Raw genomic sequence first — 23,774 nt, forward strand, 5'->3', positions numbered from 1 at the left:
GAGCACTACTGCTCATTTATTTTTCGCCAGCCACATCATTAGTAAAACATTTCTTCTTTTATAAGAAGATATTTATAAATCAAAATCATATTTGGACTGTTACTATTTGAGCTCCTTTGGAACCATTATCTACTGTGACACTTTAAACCGTCATGTTCCTTATAAACACTGCTGTAAAAAATGTAGGGAATTTGAGGGTCGTGTGCATAAATGTGTGTTTTGTCCTTTTGTTTTTTCAAAAAATAAAGAATGGAAAATAAGAATTTTGCACACTTGCCTAATATATAAATTTTCTGCCTTCTGGCACTGGCCTATACATTTTCCTGCTCAGAGATCTTGCCTGGTACCCATGCAAGAAGGTAGACCTACTGACTCCTATAATTTGGCTACCACTTGAAGATAGTAATCAAAACTTTCTTGGAATATAGTAACATGAGAGCGTTGAATAACAGAAACCTGGAGAGGACTTGGGGAGAGAATAAGGCGTACTGGTTTTCCTGGGGATGGCAAAGCTCTCTTCTGCTCCAGTCATTTTATTGTCCTCCATGGATCCCAGTTCCCTGCCCTTGTCAGGATCCCTCTACTAGATGATTCAGAATTCCTCCTAAGAGTAACTTTTGAAAACATAGTTTTAATTCTTCAGTGTCTATCATTCCTTATTATTATTTCTTTCTAAGTTTTGCTTTTCCCTGAGGGAAAACCTTGTATACTAGCACACTGGAACATTTCGACCAGACTAGAGTGACTCAGACTTATTTAAACAACGTCAAATGTCTTTTTATTCCACATTAAAACATTGCAACAACATAGGTAAAATATAAGAGACCTGGATTTGCTTCTTTCTGATATTGCTATATTTCTCTAAAGGTCTCCAAATAAAGTTGTGATTTTATATGGAAACAGAGTATTCCCACTGGATTCTAATAATCATGAATGTCTGTGCTTATCTACAGTTGGAGTAATGTCTAAGCTCTTAAGACTTATACACACATCTTCATTCATACAATAAACATTAATTGAGTGCTTACTATGTTTCAGGCACTGGTACTACAGATAAGAAGGCAGAATTTAAAAGAGGGATATTTCTCATTTTAAGAGGACAAGAAATAGGAAAAAGACAAAAAGAAAGATAAGAATGGGATGAAATAAACTAACACATTCTGACTCATACTCACTTATGAGCTGCGAAGATCATCCTGGCTTCAAAATCACCATGTCCATGACCCTGTTGGCACCTGCCTCTGGCCCAGTGCCTAACACATTCTACTCTCCCATGTTAAATTCCTCCTCTCTGGTCTGCCACAATGCAAAGCACTCAGCCTGGTAATCTCTATGGCCACTGGTTAAGTTGCAGTGCAGACCAAGTGGCTGAGTTCTAGAGCTAAGGAAGTAGACAGTTCTCAGATGCCCCAGCTAAACTGGTGTAGTTGCACGACTGCTAATGCAATGCTCTTGAGTCCTGAACTGTGTTGACATCCTGAGAGGGATCAAGGGAGTCAGCATTACACTGCATTACATTATACTGTATTACATCACATTACACTACACTGCACTACATTACATTACACCTGATGCCTAAAACTGGCATTATTTTACATTCTTGGGACACATATCTTGCAGAGGCAGAAATACTTAGATGGGAACCCCAAAGACCCATACTTGAAAGAAAAAGTAACGGACAAACAAATGTAGGTATTTTTAAATGTTATTTTAAAGTTTATAGAACATTTCATCCTTTCAGATTAAAACGTATTTAGGGACCTCTGCACTGCTATCACATAGAATAAGTAAATTTCAGTTAAGAGTATTAACACCAGCCTTAACAATATCATTAGCTAGAAGAGAAATTTTAGCTAATGACACCCAAAGGTCAAAAGACTTCAACTCATAGGTCACTTGGAAGTTCCCACTTAGGAACTTGAGAAAGGCATTTAATGCTGTACTTGGACTTAGAAGCACTTTCTCAAGAATAAATCACTAATAAGAATCCTCCCTTCCATCACATTGGGTCACCTCACAAGTCAGTCCAAATGCCAATGCTTTTTGCTTTGATTTTCCCAAAGTATTACTAATATATTGTTATTCACTTCTGAATGATATTTCTCTGAGTTTTAAAAAAGTAAACCTAATTTAAGGTATTGCTGATATATTAAAGAAAAGTTAATCATAATGATGTGATTTAGAACTAGGTATTTGAAGAAACAACTTTTTCTACATCATTTCTGTAAAAGCATCTCTTGGCCTGGAGCTGTGCCTGGGACTTCTATAAACAGTCAGTGTAAAAACTGTGATATATTTCCCCCAAAGAACTTACAGTCCAAATGTATGACACAGATCCTCAGGAAGAGTTTAAATCATTTTAGAATTGGTACTAAAAATTAGGGGATGGCAATTGTTAAGATAAAACATTTCAATTGTTAAGATAAAACTTTTTAAAGTTTTAAAGATAAAAACAGATTTTCCCCCCATCATCTTAATGGTCTGGTGTCATATGCAATTCAGAGAAGGTAACTCTACAACTAAGCACACTGAACACATGTAATCTATCAAGAGAGTAAATAATAACACTTGCAAATTTCTTGAAGCCCTGCAATCAATCAAGGGAAAAGAAATAAATTATGATCTATGACTTGAATCTTTTACTAACATTTCTACTTTTTGAATGAATGGCATCGTACCATTGAATGCTTCCTCTCAGGGTGGGTGGGGGTGGTGGTGGGATGAACTGGGCGATTGGGATTGACATGTATACACTGATGTGTATAAAATTGATGGCTAATAAGAACCTGCTGTATAAAAAAAAATAAAATTAAATTAAAAAAAAATTTTAAACAAACAAACAAGCTAAAAGAATGCCTACTCTCTCTTACAGTTAGAAAAATGTGTAATGGCATCATAATTAAAATATACCTATTGGTTATAAATTTACATATAATGCTACAGTAGTCATTGGACAAGAACTATTCAGGCAGAGATTCTACCTTCTAAGAGTTTAAAGTCAGAACTGATGACACAAACTTGAATAAATCAGTGTCAGTCATATGACACAATAACTGAAAAGAAGTAGATACTAAACAATGATCATAAATTCATCTAAGGAGACTCAGTGGAATATGGTGGAGGTTACAAAAAGTTTAGGTGAAATGTAGCAGAAGTATGGGGCTAGGGAATGTGTCAGCTCTCTTCTGATCACCACTCAAAGGCTTCCTGGAAGATGCAGGGCTTCCAAAGAGCTAAGTTTGGGGCAAAGTGACAGGATGGAGTTCTCTCTGATCACAGAGTTATGGGACTGGCTTGAACTATGCTGGGAAGTGGGAGCGGGATAATAGGATGGAGGAAAGCTGAGAGACCTTGACTGAAGTTAACAGAAAGTACACAGCAAAATAGGCAACAGCGCCGAAAGGGGGCCAGAGATGAGCACCTAGAACCAAAATTACAGCTTTCCATGCCAAGGAGAAGTCAACGTCACTCTTAGTTTTGACTCAAGAAACTGAATTAGAAACAAACAAACCTGAGAATTATTCATTAAGAAATTCCCATGTGGACAGTTTCTATTTCAAAACCACGAATTTCAGTGTGCAAAACATATGAGCTAAAGGCAGAACAATGCTTAATATATGAGGTATGCAGAAATGATTCTAGTAAGAAAACAGAAAAATGCAAGAGATAAAAAATTATAATTTTGTACCCACTTATTCAGGACTTCCTCTTGAAAATGAAGAACAATCAGATTTAATTATGATAGAAAAAAAACAAAGCATTTACCTGTTTGGTTGGTGGGCTGTTTATTTATTGCTCTGTTATCTAAATATTTATTATAGATACTAAACTAATACAATACCCAACTCAAACAGACTATTCTCCATCAACTCAAAGTGAACTAACCCATTCTGGTCTATCTCCCTCTTATCCACATATCAAGCTTACAGTGCACTTTTAAAATGAACTGACACTTGGGATTTGAAGAATAATTAGTTTTCTATTGTAAAAAGATTTTTAGAGGGAAAAAAGAAAAAAGGAAAGAAGAAAAGATCAAGTCATATCTATTAGTTCCTTAGAACAGCAAATAATTTTTCTGGAACATAATATAATTATATTTCCTTTTTCATGGTGGTCTTCTCTCATGTATACACACACACACACACACACACAAATCAATGAAAAACCAAGTCAGGTTGGCTTTCCTGAGTTACAGACCACCCTTTACAAAGGGTCACAATCATCCCCTCTCTTATCTCAAGACAAGAGATCCTTAAAGTAGCAACTGGTTTGGGTCTTGAGAAGGCAAAACGACACAATAGCAAAAACAAAAGAAACAAAAACGAGAGAGAGAAGAGAAAGGAAGAAAGATAATTCTGACCACTTGAATATATTTATATCCAAATTATGTGCATTAGAAGCTTGTTTACTTAGGGAACTTATTACATATTTTTCTGAAGTTATGAGTAAAAATGTGAAACAGTTGGAAATAGTCACTACTCAAATTAAAGATACTTTTATTTTTTATTAGGAAACCTAATGGCTAGAACACAGTTTAGCATTTGAAAAAGACTAAGATTCCTTGCTTGTGCTTTTAAATAAACAATGAAGTTCAAGGGAAGGGTGGATTATTTGACCAAGGTGGTGAAACAGGTGAGCAGTGGGTTGATGAGCACTAGTAGTATTATGACTGCTATCGTTCTGAATTCAGGAAATATTTGCACTTCCTTTTTCTATTCCCCTTTTCTTTTAGTCTTTGATGGATATATAATAATTATATTTTATAAGAGCGCCAGTGGTGACGGAAGTGCTTCTCCTAATGCAGAGGCTGTAAAGCTATCAGAAGAGCTTTAAGCAAATGTTATCTGTTTTACAGAAGAAATCAATTACCCACAGATTGCTTAAACCAGTGACAGGCATGGTAAGGAATAAAATGTGTTAAGTAGAAAAGTTACAGCCATCAACATGTAAGGAATTACATGATATATGAAAGCAATCACTTGTTCAATTTACCTTCAAAACTAAAACAAGTTCTTCTGCATTGGAAATAAACATGAACCTCTCTGAAAAGGGACCAATTTCCAACTCAATGGAAAAAGTACTGTATAAATTGTAGCCAGCAGTAGTGCTATTAGGAGCACACAACCAGGTTTTCAGAGATAAAGTATGTGAACTACTTAACATACTTATTTCAAAGTAGGCATCAGTTTGTCTTCATCTTCCTGCAATTCGGCATTATGTAATTTTCCAGATATGCCTGGAATAAAAGAAGTCTGCTAGAAAATACTTCACGCTTTATAACATTCCTTATATTTATGTCGAACTGCAAAGGATTTTATTCAATTAAAACTATCTTTAGTATATTTAAGTTTTAATACTCATTATTCTCTGTTGGTAACATCTTATTATCTATATTAGCAAGACAAGATTCAGAAGTGGGCCTTTTTTCTCTGCTTAAGAAAAGTAAATGTTTCAGAGAGGCTCTGACAGTTCTTATGGAGGACATCATGGTTCAAAATGCTCATCAAAGCTGTTAATTACTCAGGTGGAGTTGGCATCTTGCTTGTGAAACAAGGTCACCATTTTTAGTTCTTTAGCTTATCGGTCCTTTAGGAATTTTTGCCTTGTATCATTTAATTTTTACAACAAATTAATTCAAATCACATGTAACATAAAAAGTGATTTCTTAATATTGCAAAACAGGAACCATTTTACCAGATGTGCCATTAGTGACATCACAGCATAAGCATCACATTTCTGTCACTGTGTGCAGTGACAGCCATAATGAGAGATACCTGCCTAATGAAGAACTTATATTTTTCTTTTTACTTTCTTCTTTTTTTTTTTTTTAAAGAGGGAAGTGTTTAGAAGAATTTGCTCCCATGATCTTTTAATAGAATCAGGAGTAATATACCAGCTGGTGCATATCATTCTTTTACAATATTTTGAGGGAGAGTTCTACACTGATTTAATTTTCTTGGGAATAAAATAGGTATATTCAGATTTCATGCAAGTCAATTGTCCTTAATGGACACGTGTTAATGATAAATTCAAAGTACTACATTTTTGGAACGTCTTTAAGTTAAAATTTTTAAGAAGAGTCATACTAGTAGTTTTCCCCACCCCCATTCTGACACAGAAAACAATATTGTGAATATTCCCAAATGAAAGACAACAAAGCTAGTGCTTTTCTCTCTGCAAAATTATCAGGTTGATGTAATGGTGATGTCCTACTGATTATTCACCACAGACCTTCCAGCAGGATAATGCATTCTTAAAATATGAACTTGAAGCTAAAATATTAAATATGCATTTCCTACTCCTATAGGACATGTTGAAATGCCACATGCTGTTGGTGAGAATGACCCATGAGTGTTGGATTTTTCTCCCCCTTGCTCTTCTTTTCCAGAAACAGTTAGTGTGGCGTGCAGTGAACCAAATCAACAATGTGATTCAAGCTGTCTCCGTAGCTTCTTGGCAAAAGAAAGGATAAACTATAAAACCCCCCTGCTACAGCTTCCAGCTCTTGCTTCCCACACTTTAACATCTTCTGTCACCTCTGGCGCTGTTACTGACCCATGCTAAGCTAAACTAAAGGATGATAAGTTTGCTGCCTTTGCCCTTGTCCTGAGGGGCTGCACATTATCCTATCAAGTATCAGTAGCCATTTCTGTGGGATATTTGTCACCCCACGAAGGCTTTTGGAACAAATGAAATGGGCAGCGAATTACAAAAATGTCATTCTCTAAAGGAAATGGATGAAGCCTTTTGTTCTCCAGTAATAAATAGATGCCATAGGCTTATAACACTATTTTTATATGAATTGACAGGGTTACTATTTCTAGTTCATTAAGGGAACAGCTTGAAAACATTTCTTTCTGTACTTTTAAAAATAATGTTGTTTCCCTCTTTTCTTCTCAGTGATAAATATAAACAATACCTTGCAATAGATCCTAGAAATCACAGATCATGATACATTTCAAGTTACTTTTGGTAATAACTGTTTTAAGAATGCATAAAAATAATTTTAGGAGGGATTTTGAAATTATAAATGGATTAAGTGAGAGGTATCTATGAACGGATTTTAAAAGTCTGATTTATACCTATTTCTCCTTTCTTCATAAATCACAAATATATTACTTCCTTTTCTTACTTTTCTCACACATTATAGTTTTACAGGGCATCATGATAAATATGCCATGGACAAAGGTCAAGCAAAGAATAATAACTCAATTCCTTAAATGAAAGCTTCAAAATAAATCCTGTGTTTAACAGTGGTATACAGGGGTCAAGATGACTATGTCCCAGACTAGAGAATAAAATGTGTGTTATATCTTTGAGCCTCAGTACATTTGTTAAATGGGTATATTTGGACTGACATACTTAGATGTTCTTTGAAGTAGAATTTGAGAAAGACACATAATACATGGTAAAAAATTAAATAACATCACATGTTTTTAGATAGACTTGGATTGGGTGGTTTATCAAGCTGAGCTGAGTAGTTATGGTAGTTATGAACTATTTCTAATATAATAGGTATATTTCTTCTATAAATTCATGTAGCCAAGGATTTTAGAATTGAGCTGCCTTTTGCTTAATAAGCCTATTTTGTTAAGCAAAATTTGTAAGATAAGGTAGTGAAAATCATGCATAAGAATTTTTATTTGACATGTTAATATATTGATGAAGACTAGTAATAGTTGTGATATACTCTTTGTGGGCATAATTTAAGAGTGGGTCTTCCCTGGTGGCGCAGTGGTTGAGAGTCTGCCTGCCGATGCAGGGGACACGGGTTTGTGCCCTGGTCCAGGAGGATCCCACATGCCGTGGAGCGGCTGGGCCAGTGAGCCATGGCCGCTGAGCCTGCGCTTCCGGAGCCGGAGCCTGTGCTCCGCAATGGGGGAGGCCGCAATAGTGAGAGGCCCGCATACCGTAAAAAAAAAAAAAAAAAAAAAAAAAGAGTGAAATACATTATCTGGGTTTATCTTCAGATTTTTTGAGTCTACGTTTTAAATCATAACTCTTGAGTAGACTGCATTGCATACCTTAGGTTTAGTCAATATATGTCAATATTTTGAGAGAATTGATTATTAAAAACTGGGCAAACCAATTCTAACTTTCAATCAGGTCATAGTCACCATTTCCTGGAGGCAAATAATTGAAAAATTTCAGCTATATCTTATACATCTTCAGTGAACATCTACCTTATTTTATATTTTTTATTTCTTTTTCCTTCTTAAAATGGGAACACATGCCTGGCTCTGTGAACTCCCCAACTGTATGAGCTGTGATAGGGCATTATGGGAGCCAAAGGTTCTTCAAAGAATACCTAAGTTTGTCAGTCCACATATATTCATTTAACGCGTGCCAAAGCTCCAAGTACTAACGCATGATTTAATCTCTAGATGGATCACTGTCATTTTGACTCCTGTTTACTGCTGTGAGCCACCCGATACTCACTTTCTAGAGTCCTTTTTCTGGCAAGTTAGTCTCCATTGCTTGCAATGAAGAACTCTTTATCTTTAAACACTTAAATTCCTTAACTAAATCTAGCTGGTGATTCTTGCACATAAGGGAGGGGAAAGTGTTTGAAAACACAAAGGAAGAAAACCATAAGTATTTTTTTCTCTGCAAATGAAAAATGATGGCTAATATTCCCCATCTTTGTATCACAAATAGCATAGGTAGGTTAAACAAAAGTATGGTAGATAAAATGATTTTCATTAATAGAAAAATTGTTAAAACATTACAGTAGGTTACTCAAAGAGGTGAGTGATTTGTTTTTCTGTTGATCTTTAAAAATAGAGCAGATTTCATCTTATTTAATTGTATTTTGTTCTGTCTCATCCAAAGGAATTAAAGTGAAATCTATATGCAATCTTTACATCATCTAGATACTTATTGTTTACAATTTGGCTTCTATCTATATCTGAGTTCTCAAATGAAGACACTTCTCAAGGGCCATCAGTGTTCTCTTAATTACAAAATGTAAAGTCCATTTTAAATTGATTAATTTCCCTGATTTCTAATCTTTAATTTAGTCAACAGATCTAAATCTGAGCTTCTTATTTCCTAAAATATCTTCCTGCTGATTCCTCATTGTTACATTCTAGGAAGCAGTAACTGTAAGCCCAGAGAACATCAGTGGTATTGTGAGAAAAGCCATAGGAAAGGATGCTATACTTCCACCTAAGAGGGAAAGAAAAACAAAAAGTAACAAGAAGCAAAAAGAAATGAGTTCCCCCACCTACTGGTGAAACTGAAGATTGTTTGAGCCACATTTGAGCCAAGGGCTTCAAAGCAAGAAAACCAAATGAAAGCTAAAGGTACTGGCAACAACTTGCAGCCTCTGGACCCTACCAGGACAGGAGATGGGCAGACGGGTGTGTGGCTGCTTCAGAGCCGTGGCAAGCTAATGGAAAGATTTTCTAACACATAGACACCCTGATCTCATTGACGGGCTGATCGGCACTCAGGAATATAGAATTTGGCAGAACGAGGTGAGGGTGGGGGGAGTGCAGTTTATTTTAGCATTTTTTTGGATAATTTATTGAACAAATGATATTTTTGATAGTTAATGATATAATGAATTACATTAAGTTATTCTGGGTAAGAATACCTACCTGCCTATATATACCCATGTTTTGGAGGAGAGAGGGCAGAAAAAGTTACAATATGTCAATCTGGACATATTTTATAAAATCACTTAGGAAATTTGCCCCCCAAATGGCAGATGATTTATATCAGAGGCACTTGTGGCATTTGAACATTTAATTTGACTAAATCTAGCTAGTGAGTCTTCACTATAAGAGAGGGAAACATATTTGAAAAGCATATAGAAAGAAAACATAAGAAAAACTTATAGTTTGAAGAACTAAATTTTCTAGAAAAGTCAAGTCTAAAGAAGAAAATTTTTCTTTCATTTTTTAAACAAATTAGAAGCACTGTAGGTAAAAGGAGATTCCTTTAATAGAAAAGTGTTAAAACATTGTGGTAGGCTACCAGTTTAATTTCCTTTTGCATTGATCTTTAAAAAAATAGAGTAAACTCTGTTCTATTTAGTCAATTCTCTTCTATCTTGTTAGCACATCTCTCTCTTCAATTCCTGTCAAGTCAGTTGGCTAACACTCTTGATTTTGACCTTCAATATTTCTACCATCCGAATATAACTTTAAATTTCAGTTGCCTCTATCCTAGTTTGGACCCTCATGATCTCTCTCTTATGTAGATTGCTACCACACAAAAACAAAAACGAAAATTTTTTAGAATCAGCAAAGCTTACCTTCATTCTCCCTCCATCTGTATTGTACTGTATTGTATAATAAAGGAGACTTTGTAAATCACCTCTTCCCTTCACCCCAAAAAGCCTGGAAGCAGTCTAGTACAGGATTCACACTGTTGCATCTCTCACTAGCTCGGTGAACGTGGCCAGGTTGCTTCAAATCTTTAAGACTCAGTTTCATCATTCAGAAAAGCAGGACTAATAATAGTTGATATTTTGAAAGCACCTGATTTTTTTTTGAAAACTTTTCCCAAGCTATTTGTCATAGTATGTTCCCTCCCAAGATAGAGACTTTTGGTAGGTATGTTTTCTAACACCTAAATAAAGTGAAATGCAAAATACATTATCTTTTGAATTTGCTGACATTTAGAACATGTATTCAATAATATTTAAAATAGTATTTATTTACAAAATGATTTGGTTTTCTTCATAAATATAATTGTATATGCTAATTTCATTACCTGATATTTATACACATATGTATAAATATGTAAGTGCAAGTGGTTTAAACTTGTGTACTGAAATGGATCTAGGTGATTTTTTTTTCTGTAAATACTTTCTAAAAAGATGGGAACAATCAGTGTTTATGAAATCTGAGACCAGTTTTGAGTAATATGCTCAAGGGTTAATGAGATACTCTAAACCTAGATCTTTAAATGCCTTTTTTATAGCAGCATTAATATATTTTTTTGTTAAGAACACAATAACTACCACATTTACTCATTCCTGGGGAATAATCATGAAGGTTGATTTTCATTACCATCTTAATTTTCAGATGATAATATTAAAGTGGAATCACAAACTTGGGCTGTTAACACTTAGTAAAATGAAATGTAATTTAAACCCATAATGAACACTTTTAAAAGGGAAGTGAACTACTGCTTTTAAATGGCTCAGCTTGTATTGATAAAAGTTGGCACACATAACTAATCTTTTTAAAGTTTACTTTCCAAATTTAACTTTGAGCTGTCACACAGCAACTATTGCTGGTTAAAAACTGCTTTGCAAAATCAGCCATAAAATGTGTATTATATATACATTTAATATAGAGAGAATTCTTCAAAGCATAATATATTAATTAGCTACATGATATAGCAAGTCACGATCAGATTACTTATTGAACTAATTTAATTTGCACAGTGGCAGCTAATTTAAAGGAAGCATTTTCTTTTCAAGCTTGTTTTTAGAAATTGTTGGGTAAAAATTATTAGTCTGGAATTTGAAAACAATCTTTCTCCCTCCCTTTCTCTCTTTGTGATAACTTCTACCTTTGGTGATAACTTCTACCTTTGGTGGATAGAGATAGAAATATTTTTAAAATGATAAGAATAAACTAGATGATGAAAACCCACTGGAAGAAGAAAATGAATTCCGGTTTCTAAGATTAGCATCAGATTTTCATCTCTTTATGCCCTTTTCAGTATCCTTTTCAAATCAATGGGAGATCTATGCATCGGGGTAAGAAGGCTCACCTTAAATACGCTGCTGGGATATACTCAGAACAAACAGCTGGAAACTGAATCCTACTGCCCACAGGCCTACATGCTTGTTTCTGTACTCATATATTCTGAAGAAGCAAACGTTCTGCTTGTCCCTAAGAAGTAGGAGATCAGAGAGAGAACAAAGGAATAAAGGGTCTTGATCCAATAATAAAGTGGGCCTTAACCAAGCTATTCATGCAAAAAGACATGTTGGAAAAAGTTTGTGTATGATTACTAATATATTTTGAGACATGTATAAATGTCTAAGGGGACATGGGGATATGGGGATACACATATACATATAGCTGATTCACTTTGTTATATGGCAGAAACTAACACAACATTGTAAAGCAATTATACTCCAATAAATATGTTTTAAAAAAATGTCTGTGAAGAGTCTCCTTGAAAAGAACAAGTGACCCAACTGTATTAATGCTAACTGATAAGGAACAAAACTTTGCCACATTACAGAGCCCCAAACTTGCAGAAAATAAAACTATTCCAAGGATGTTGCAGATATACTTTAGAAGACATTCTAATTAAATAATAAATATCCATAGTCCAAATACACCAATGGGTTCATTAGTGGAAATGAACAAAAGAAAAAGTGACATAAGGAAATAGGAAAGCTCTTTATTAAAATTTAGTTCTGGTATACAAAAGGTAAAATATGTCCCGATTCAACTAGCATTCTCTCTCTTACCAATCTGTGATCATCCTGCTATTAGTATGGCTCTCATATTCTAACCACAAATTACTCAGAAATAAGTGTATTGATGGTTTAATCAAACAGATATTTGCCAAATTAGAAGTCATTTGTCAACATGAGATGTACACCTTGTATAGTTTTCAAATGATGGAAACTGATAACTGCACAGGCAAAGCTCTGATCAGATTTATCGATCTGTGGATTTATTGAACATTGATTTTGTGCTAGGCACTACTCAAAGCCCACAAGTAAATCCTATGTGGTTTATACTCTTCTTAGACCAAAAAAATTCACTAAAATTTACCTATAAACCCAAAACCCCCCAAAAATTTACCTATAAACCCATTTTCTGAAGTCTAGAACCCCTCCCACATCCAGTGGTAACTATAGCCTAAGATACAAAAACACTGGTCACCCAAACCACTTATACCCTCTGAGAGAAGTATTTATGCACACTTCACAGACTAGGATCTAATTCCAGTTAATGTATTCAGAAATAATGAAATTCATTAATTCTATTCTGGTTTAAATTTTTATTCTCTTAAGTAAAACGTGTTGCCTTATGGCCCTCAATTTAATAGAAACGATTTCAACTTCACATACACGTTTCCCCTCTCTGTTTTGTGCTTTACACTATAATGGAGATAAACAAAATATTTTAGAATTAGTTAAACAAATAAAAGCCTGAAGTCCAGAAATGTAGGTAGAAACACTCTTACTGAGTTATCTGTTTTTTGTTGTTGTTCCTTGTTTGGAGTTATTATTTCAAGTTCATACTTTGATGTTGGGGTATAGAAAATATTCAAAATAAAATAAAATTAATGAAATTAATAATAAAAGAGCTGGTAAAATCAATTTGAACAAGAAACAGGTTGATATTCTCATGTGACTTGTGAAATAAACTAAGTTTATTAAAAATTTTAAAAAAGGATATTCTAGAATGTTTTGGAAAATGGTAGCATCCTTGAAAAAAATCATACATCCATGAAACGTGGTAGCTCTCATCTACAGGTTTAAATTTAAGACAGGACATTATTGTCAACCTCACACACATATTTAGATGTTTAACGATTTAAGAGGGAGTTGTCTTCCATATTCTTTTAACAGAGCACAAGTCTTATTTTTGTTGTTCTGTTATCTCATATGTTTTAATAGGTCAGTGATACAAGAAGACAATTATTTCTCCTTTATCTGTTCATATCTAGAGGAAAATTATATGGTAAAAGCAAGGATGCAAAATAGGAAGAAGAAAAAAATGTATACATTATGAATAAAGAAGAAAAAGAAAATATAAACAAGATGCTAAACAAGTATTCATGAATCAAGGATCTTGGGCTGGCCTATCCATTTCTCATTTTTCTTTCCTCTCTCTCCTTTCTTTTATTGTCACAATGATTGTCTACAGTTCCTAGTCATCCATATCTCTTACTCTTTATTTTCTACTTTGAACCAAGTTGGCTATTTGCCATGCACTAAAATTTTGTATAGAAAAACTTTTACTTCTCACTTATTTCAGTTCTCAAGTCTGATACTTCACACAAACCCCCATCTTCCCAATTAGGTTGAAGTAGAAATAGAAAAACATAAATAGTAATAATTCCCATCCCAAAAGGAATTACCAAAAGGAATGATGGAATACTTGGATTTTTTTAAAGGGTGACCTATGATCGCCTACCTTATCCATTTTTGAAAGAAAACTCACAAAGATTTTCCTTATGTTTTCTAGTTTTCGGAAGGCATTCAATAAACTGAAAGAGAATCAGCTCATGTTGAAAAGAGCACAATGATTTTGCTAGGGGGACAGTAGCTCCAGGACCTTTCAAAATAGGAACAAGCAGAGAAGAACTCGGAGTATGTGCTGTTGGTGGCCTTGTCTCAGCTCATTCAGGATAACCCAGGAGACATGAAATTTCAGACAATAAACTGTTCAATTGGATCTCTGAACTGGCTGGAATGACTGTGCCACTGTGAGTTCTGGCTGTCTGAGCAGCTTATTTCAGCAATTCATTACTTGTGGGCTTTGAGTGCTAGGCACAAAATAAATGCTCAATAAATCTACAGTAACAGAAATTTTGATCAGAGCTTTGCCTGTGCAGTCATCAAGTCCTAGTTCTGTAGTCAATAACACTTCACTTAGTGTTGAACAATTCAGTTATCACCATCACCAACCAGAATGTTTCTAGAACAATCAAAGCCCTGTACCTCAAGAAGTTTGATAACAAACTAGAACTTTGAGAATCTTGATGAACACTCAGTTTCTCTTTATTAGACCAGCTTTTGACTATTAAGAAAAAAGGTCTACCTAATGAACTAACTTAGAAAAAAATAAAGATGAAGGCAAAGCAAACAAGAACATAATAGCTTTTACATGATATATGCCAATATTTTACCTGTTTCTGTTATTCACCTTTCTTCCAGATTTATATATTTCTCCATTTACACATAAGGAATTGAAGACTTTTAAAAGTTCTTTCTCACCCTCAATAGATGCAACAATGTTTGAGATTCTGTGAGATACCTACTTATTCTTTAAAAAGAAATTTACCAATAAAAAGTTTGTTCTCAAAAACCATTGTGAATTTAGAATCCTCTTTTGCTCTTTTACCAATAGATCTCCTACTGCTGTTTGGTTAGTTTCTCGGCAAGAAGCTTGCCCTTCTAATGCAATCTCCCATCCCAAGGTTTCCCAACCATGGACATTCTGGGGTGGAGTGGAAGAGGGAGCCCTAAAGTTAATGCTAACGTTAAGGTACAAAGAAGGAAATTTAAATTTCCCCTAATATTATGAACACTGAAATTCAATACACTCATTTTTATTGTTTTTTTCTCTCTCTGAATCCTAGCTGTCCTAAATTCTACTTTTCAAGGTTGCAAGAATTTTAAAAAAAATCTCAATTAGGCCATCAACTATTATAACTATTGTTTTTTCAAGATCTGTTTACCCAGAAGCTAGAGTATAGAAAATGCAAGTAGAGTAATAGGAAGCACATGTTTTGATTATTATTAAAACAACTTAATGAGAAACTCCTGAGGTAAATGTGTTAGCCTTTTTGTACCCGAAAGGATGGGCAGCTAGCTTTCCTGGCCACTGACGAGCTACTTTTGACCTGACTAAAACCATTTCGGAACCTCTCTAGTGTCTACTCATTCACAAAGGCCTCCCCTACCCCCATACCATCTCCATCCAATGAGCTGTCTGCCTGATCTGCATGCAATATTGTCCGCCAGCATGAACGATTTACAATGGGCACTTTATTTCTGTAATTTAAAAGGAAAAAGAGAGAGAAACAACTACTGATGCAAAATATCATTTTTTCCTTTCTAATGGATGAGTAATAAACAGGAGATTTCTGAAAAGCTGTCCGGGGTGCCTGTCAGCGTTGGCAAAATTTCTGACCTAGAGAAATATATTCACAAACAGCCCCTGTGATTATGAGTTACAAGCCCCTTTGGAGAAAGCTACTTAGAGAAGCACCAGAGAAATTATAAAACTAGTCTAAATACTTGGCACATCGAATTCACCATTCATACATACATAGATTTTCACAGAAGAAAATATATACAATTATGTGCTCTGAATTAAAATTAAAACAACATATATGGAATACATGTTATACAAGAACTCTATAATGAAAGCCTATTTCAATAAATGCCAAAAGGCTGGAAATCAGGAAATGGACGTAAATTAGATCAGACTTGGCACCTTGCAAATCCATATTCCCATCAGCCCCAATCCTTGTGCTCCAATTTAACTTGATTCTGAAGATCCTCTTTGTGGTCTGATTTGGAACCTATTACTTCTCTTTTGAAAAGAGAACAATGAGGGAGGAGAGAAGGAATATGTGAAGAAAGGTAACAATAATTCACTTGAATTAAGGGATCATTTTGCTTCGTGTTCCCTTTCAGTCCCTCCTGCCCTTGCATGGATCTTGGCAATGGTTGCTGTTCTGGTGCCAATTTAGTGAAGGCAGTGGGTATCGTGCTGGAGTAGAAGGAACAGTGTAACGTCTCCAAACGGAAACTGCTTGTCAAACACCAGAAACCAACAGAGGAAATTAGGAAACTAGGGGTTAAAACAACTGTGCTCATTCAAATCAGAGCTTTGTCCTACACGGGATTTCTCTTAACAAGGGCTGTTCAGCAGCGGGCTCCTCTGGCAGGTCTCTTGGGAAAACCCTGCGACTTGGGCATAACTGTCCTCTAGGCGGTCTCTCTGAGTGCCGTTCACTTTGCAGAATGTGAAAGCTGTGTCTCCAGTAAGTGAGGAAGTGTGCACTTAGCAAGGTATGTGGGATCTACATGAGATTATTTACATGGACTTGAAATGAAAATGATTAATGCAGTGTACAATCCCCATATACATAGTAAGTTTCTTGGATAAAAATCAGTTAAAGTAGCAGTTTGGCATCCTGTGGAAGAAACATCTGGTTGGTTGACTGCAATTTCATTTATGAATCAGCAGTTTTGGCACTGTACAGACACAGAGATTAATTTTATGACATTATTTGAGCTTATTTGTGCTCCGTTTTAAAACGCGGGCAAATGTCCCAGTGTGATGGTAGGGGGGGCTGATATAGTAATAACACTGTCTAGTGAGTAAATTGTTTAAATAAAATACTAATGGGATAAATCATATAAAGAGTAATTTATGTCATATTTACAGTCTGCAGAGTACTTCTATAGGTATTATATCATTGAGTTCTCATATAACCCTCTGAAGTAGACAAAGGAGATATTTTCAATTTCACAATTGAGGAAACTGAGGCCAAGGAACTCACTTTGCCCAAGGTAACTTTTTTTTTACCAGAGCTTTAATTCAGGTCATCTGATTCCAATTCCAGGGCTAATTTTTAGCTCATAAGAGGTAGGGACATGAGCTAAATTGAAGAGAGAGTGTTTTAAAGCCTGGTCAGGGTTGCTGCTTTGGGTTCAGAAGTGGAAAAGCAAAAAGGAAAAAAAAATGCATCCTCAGAATTCAGTCTGTTTTGCAGTAACAGTGTGTGTTTGTGGATATTGGGTATCAATAGGTATGGCACGTATGTAAGCAAGTGTGCACCTTTGCATTTCATGTGTGACCATGCCCAATAGATACAGATCGGTATTCACAAGGCTTGTGTGGTTGAAAACGCATCGGTAACTCTGGTCTTAGTCACTTTTTACATGCCCTACAACAGTAAAGGTAATTCTTAGTTAGCTGCCACCATCACCTTATTATCCTTTAAGAAGATTAAAAAGTAGAAAGGAGAAATAGAAAGATGTTTGCTGTAGCAAACACCACCTTCACTTTCAGTGTGCACTGGATAAGAGACAACTTTCATTGTCTATCCTGTGAGGAGCTAGAATTCGGATTCTCAATTTCTATATTTGAAAAAGAAGGTTGACCATCTCTTTACTTCAACATGTTTATGAATGTACCACTTTCATTTTAAAAAATTCTGAAATGTCAAACCTCTTTTTTCCCTTTTTTTAAAGATGTAGTGTTTGCATGGCATTCTGAACATACAGTGAAACTCAGACTGGGAGGAAATTGAGTTGGTTATTGACTAACTTTTTCCTAGCAGTTCAATATAAAATTCAGGAAATAGGTTCTTCATGTGTTATGTGCCCAGAAGCATGTAAAAAGAAGCCATACCTGTGCTTAAGGACATAAGGAGATAATGGTAAAGGATACAAGTGCCACAAAACATGCTTAGTTTCATAGGCTTGGTTTTTAATTCTGCTTTTTTTTTTTTAATGCTTCAAGAGTAAAACAAAGAACAAGCTAGTGGCAAAGATTAATGCAAAAAAGGTGGCTCTTCCCCAAACATTCTGCCTTTTTATCCCACTGTCTGGAAAATGAATTGAGGTTTCTGAAACTAGCTTTTGCATTTCTCTTCATTAGGAAGTGTATTTGTAAAACAAGCTCCCAATTTTTGCCATTCATGATTCCTGGTCACAGGGTGATATTCTTCAGTGACACAGTCTTCAATGTATATGAGCCAAAGGATCATTCCTCATCCAGGGCTCAGAACGGAGTTTGGGCGCAGCTGAAACTGCCCCTCCCTCACTCTCCTTTTCCACAACAGCAGCTCATTATCAGGAGCACGTTGCAAAGGGCGGTGCAAGCACAAAAATCAATCTGATTGCCTGTATAGCTCTGCAAAATCATTCCAGGGGAGAAAAAAAGAAATGTCGGAGAGGAAGGAGAAAAGGGGCTGGGAGGGTGGAAAAGAGCAGGAATGAGGACATAAGCCCTCACAGGCCCATAAGGACTGAAGTTTAATGGCTGAGTGCTTGTTTTGAACTGTGACCTGAGGTTTGGCTGGGCACTAACAGTGGCATGCCTCATCAGCCACTGTCATAGCCACCCCAGGGTATACCTCCAGCAGGGAGTCAGCTCCATACCCTGAATTCTCAACTACCAGCTACCCACTGCCGCCTCTGCACGCACTGCTGAGACCCTGCCGAGAAATCAGCATGCAACCCAAGGAAGCATCCTTTCCTCTGGAATAAAAATTAATATTACTTGTCATATTTCATGTCTGAGCTCTTTTCATGCTTTATCCTCTGGTAATGAGGGCTAAATTACCAATATTAGTAGATTTTCATGGCTAGCACAGAAAGAGCTGTTACCAGAATAAATGTTTGCCTTGCTTCTGTTGGACACAGGCTCTGCTAATGCAGCTTTGCTAATTATTTCTAAATAGGCAATAATCTGCATCCCCTAGTGCTGGATAGCGGATTGGCCACGTACCTGCTATTTCCCTTATTTACATGTTTTACAACTTTATCAACTACACTAATTACACTCTGAGCACTGTTTAAAATTTTCTGTTAATAGAGATACAATGATGCACCAGAGGATGTGTATTTATGCCATAATTATGCCTCTGTTCCTACGATGCAGTCTCCAATTAGCTGTCTACGGTGGCACAAGCAGCTGCCTGATATTCTAAAGCAGTGAAACATCTGCACGGCGGATGATACGCTCACATGGATTTTTTTTTTTTAAGCGTAGAAATTTACACCCAAGGGAGTGCAGACAAATAGGAGCCTGTCATGTGTAGGGATGATTAGAAATCCTCACCATGGCAACATTGGAGCAGCCATGTCACAGAGTGAGGGGACACATGTCTAGATGAAGGCGCTAAAAACATTTGCCATTTTTTTTTTTAGCTTCAGTCTTCCAAACTTCCCTCCCTCCCCCTTTCTCTTTTTCATATTCTTTGCTTTGCATCTAAAGCCAACCAAAACAGCAGGTGAAAAGGCCAAAGTCTGCAGCCATGCATATGACGCACGGGATTTAGTGTCAGGAAAAACAGTGCGCAATCAGAAATGTTAGACCCAGGAAATGTGCAGGGCCAGGAAAGGGTATGTGTGTGGTTTCTTTGAAATATTTTGTAATAATAATTATTTTTTATTTGTAGTTTTTGGTGGTAAGTTGTGTTCAGAGCAAGAGGCAAGATAGAAAATAAATATTAGACAGAATATAACAGTTGAGGTACCTTACTCAAAAGATGACACCTAATTTAAAATTTCCTTTTAACCCTCATTAACAGTTACAATTTCTGCATGAACAGTTGGCTAGCACACATTAGTGAGAGTAGGGGAAGGCACACAAATGTCTTCTAGTCTGATATTGAATATATTTCTTAATGGCTGCTCCTTTGATAAGCCTGCTTATATAAAGGCAGTGCATGGATGTGTTTAACTATACATAAAAAAGTCATTACACCCTATAGGCAAATATGGAGGAAATTCAAAAACACATCATCATGTTTCCTAGAATTATTTCGATATGTGTGTTATATTAATTATACTTTCGTTAGGAGTAACATTGTACTTTGCTTGTGCTTTGACCACATAGGCTTCAAAGAGGTAGCTCATGGTATGTGAGCTCTATTATTGTTTTGCTCTATTATATTGTCTTTATTTCTATATGAAAATACTGAAGTTTAAATTATTAATTTAAAATTGGTTTTCCAAATAATTATCTTATCAGATGGTCATGGCAACACTTCACAATTAATAACAAAGACATGTTTAAAGGTATTTAATTAGCAGAGAGCTGAGAGGTGAAGGGGGCTACCACTAGTGAAATAATTAGAGGGAAAATGCTTTAGTATGAAGAGTAATTATAGGTAGGAGCAAAAACGTAACATATGTGCTAAATTATAAGTGTACCACAAGCAATGTGAATTGCATTAAGGATCAAACCTAATCAGTTAAAATCAGTACTTGTTCTGTGACAGCAATCCTAGTGGAAAGGCACTAGGTTGCTCATACCTGTGTTCCTTAACATCACTTTGGATGCTACTTTAGAATTTCTAAAATGTCAGGGTAAGGTCCAGATCATTCTATCACAACTAGACTTCTCTTGGGAACAAGTCCCAAGAGTGCACATTTCAAAAAGAAAAAATCCTTTAATTCATTCTTTTGAGAAAAAATACAGCATTAGGAAAGCTTTAGTTATTAAAAGGCATACATAATACCTTTCGTTAATAAATATTTGCATATCTGCATATATATACATACATATGCAAAGCTGGCAATGCTTTCAAAATAACTGCATAATACTGTATGCCCATAGTATAAAATCTCAAAGTTGGAGTTGTATGTTTTAGAAGCAGGGTTTTTATAATTCCTCAATGTGTTTAAAATAACTTCTAATAATTCTAATAAAAATTTTAAAGAAAAGATCATTTTGAGTTAACAGACTATATCAGCGTTATCTTGGGTTAATGGCAGATAAGTCTCCTAAGCCCACTTCTTCTAATTTCCCAACACTTTGGTACCACTGGGTAAATGGTGATCAATATTTCAGTGAGCCCCCTCAGGCTCCTGGCTTTTAGAGACCATGGCACTAAGGCACCTTACAGTGTTTACCAATGAAATCATAAGATGTTATGTTAACAGTGAAAAGGTCTTTTCTCTTCTTAACACTTTAGGTAACATGGGAATTAGTTACCTATTCAATTCCAAAAGAGAAACTGAGAGTTGCCTTCATTTCCCCAAACCCAGCAAGTGAATTCTGAGTGCAGTTGGAGAGTGGCTACATAAACAATTCTTGTCATGACTCTGGGTTTCACCGTCCCTCAGCATACCATATTTTGTACAAGCCTTAGAGTAGAGAAGTATGATACTGAAGATCCACCATCCACCACATCTGTCAGCATAAGGACAGAGTTTATCTGATAAACAAGTCATTTTTGGAAACTGCAGATGCTCCCACTGTGAAGTATTAAATGTGGCCCCGCTTAGATACATAGAATAGGGTTCCGGTCGACTGAACGCGGGCTGATAAGCTCTGCACAGCTCAGAATGCTGTTTGCCCACATACTAATGTTAAACAAAAGAACCGCAGACTGCAGAGAAAGGATGCGGGTCAGACCAGTAAATTGCTTAAACCCTTAGGCAGCCTTCTGAAAAGAAAAGGCATGAAAGAAGCTGATATGAGCTTTTATGCAGAATTGTTCTGTTTATTATCCCTGTTAAGGAAATGATGGCAAGTGTCTTGTTAAACTCTATATTCCCAACAAGGCAAGAGGACTGCCTCCCTCCAAACAAGATGCAACATGCCACTGGCCATCATTTGATAAACCATACATCTCTTCTGTATTATTTCTACATTATGAATACAATAAAAAGATGATAATAAAGCAGTACACATGATAACCATAAATGCTGTTAAACTGTGTCCTAGTATTACCCTACCTGACTTTTCACTGGGCATTCCAAGTTAATAACAATCTGTCATGGGAGAAGTCCATTTTGTATAAAAATTTCACAATCTTCCAGTAAAACTTTTAATTTTCAATTGTGATGACTCAATTTCAGATGAATTGCTGAGACAGTTTAATAATAAAATCAGATGAAATACATCATTGTGGCAACATGTAAACTTACCCTGAGTAGAGCTGGGATATAATTTTATTAGTAAAATTCTCCGGTGGATAACATGACAGTCAGTATTGAATCTCCCCTGTGTCAGGGGTTTGAGCTGGGGGAAGGGAGGGGAAGATTCGTAAGTTTGCTAGACTTCCAACACTTCCCCTCAGGTCTGACCGCTTAAAAAACAGCATCTTTTCTGAAAGCAGATTTTTTTCTTCTGCTCAACTCTCCTCTCTTCTCCCTCCCCTTCCACAGAGACACTCTCATTCTGATTCATGTACTGGGACAAAGGAAATGAGGGAAGATCCCAAGAATTAAGGAAAATCTGATGAGAGAACCCTAAGAGAGAAGCAATCCACTCCATCCAAATCACAGAGCAAGAAAGGATTTGGCAATCAAAGGGCCACTGTACAGGACAAAGAAATAAAACTACATGATATAAAGATACAGAAGAAAGAAAAACACACACAGGCAATTGTACTAACAATAAAAAATTAAAAATTACCCTTTGCTCAAAAGTAGTCTAACATGTCATTGAGTACTACTTTGACATTTCCCTGCGGCTTTTCTCAACAGGCAACAAATGAAAACAATCTTGAAACCATTCTGCTAAAGGCTCAGTGCAGGAGGCCTGTCCGTACATTGTTATCAGATAATCTTACAATCATGGTCAGGCTTAAAGCATTTATGCCTATAGGAGCAACAGGTTTTTAATAGAAAATACTTAATCCTGATCTCAGATGTTTAAAAAACAAACAAAAATTAAAGACACACATATCTACACAGACACACACACAAACACATGTTAATATGATTCTTCCCTATTATAATCAAATTTTAGAGACAGTAAAATTTAAATAGCTGAACCAATTAGGGATGTAGAAACTGGAGAAATATTTCTAGACAGAGTACTAAAGTAGTAACAAAGAGAGCCCCAACCAGCAAAAGGCGGGTGGAAGGGGAAAGTTGGGCCTGCTGGAGCACAAGTGACTGGGAATTGTGTGGACTCAGTGTGACCAGTAGAGAGTTCAGCTAAGAACAGACATCAAAGAGTAAGGGAGGGTCACAGACATAAAAAAAAAAAAACATTTATCTCTAGATTTAAAAAACAAAACACACACACGCACACACACACACACACACACAAGCTTCTGACACTGTGACATTGCAACTCTAGCAAATGGTCCATGGAGGGAGCTGTTGACACAAGTTCCTGGGTGAAGATAAAATGACACCATTACATCCAGCTGAAAAGAAGGAAAGGGAAGAGAACTTAACTAAACAACACATTTGACATGATTTGGCAGAAATAACTTTCCTTAAGCTACAAATCTGCTCTCCAAAAGTGTTGCCTAATGTAGATCCCTCCCCTGTACCTCTGTAGGCCCCTGCTGTGCATGGATCAGAACCCAGTGTCACAGCTTCTATCGGTCCAGAGCAGAAGCAAAGATTC

This window comes from Mesoplodon mirus, assembly GCF_964341445.2.
Source record: "Mesoplodon mirus genome assembly, chromosome: 10".
In the NCBI taxonomy this organism is placed as follows: Eukaryota; Metazoa; Chordata; class Mammalia; order Artiodactyla; family Ziphiidae; genus Mesoplodon; species Mesoplodon mirus.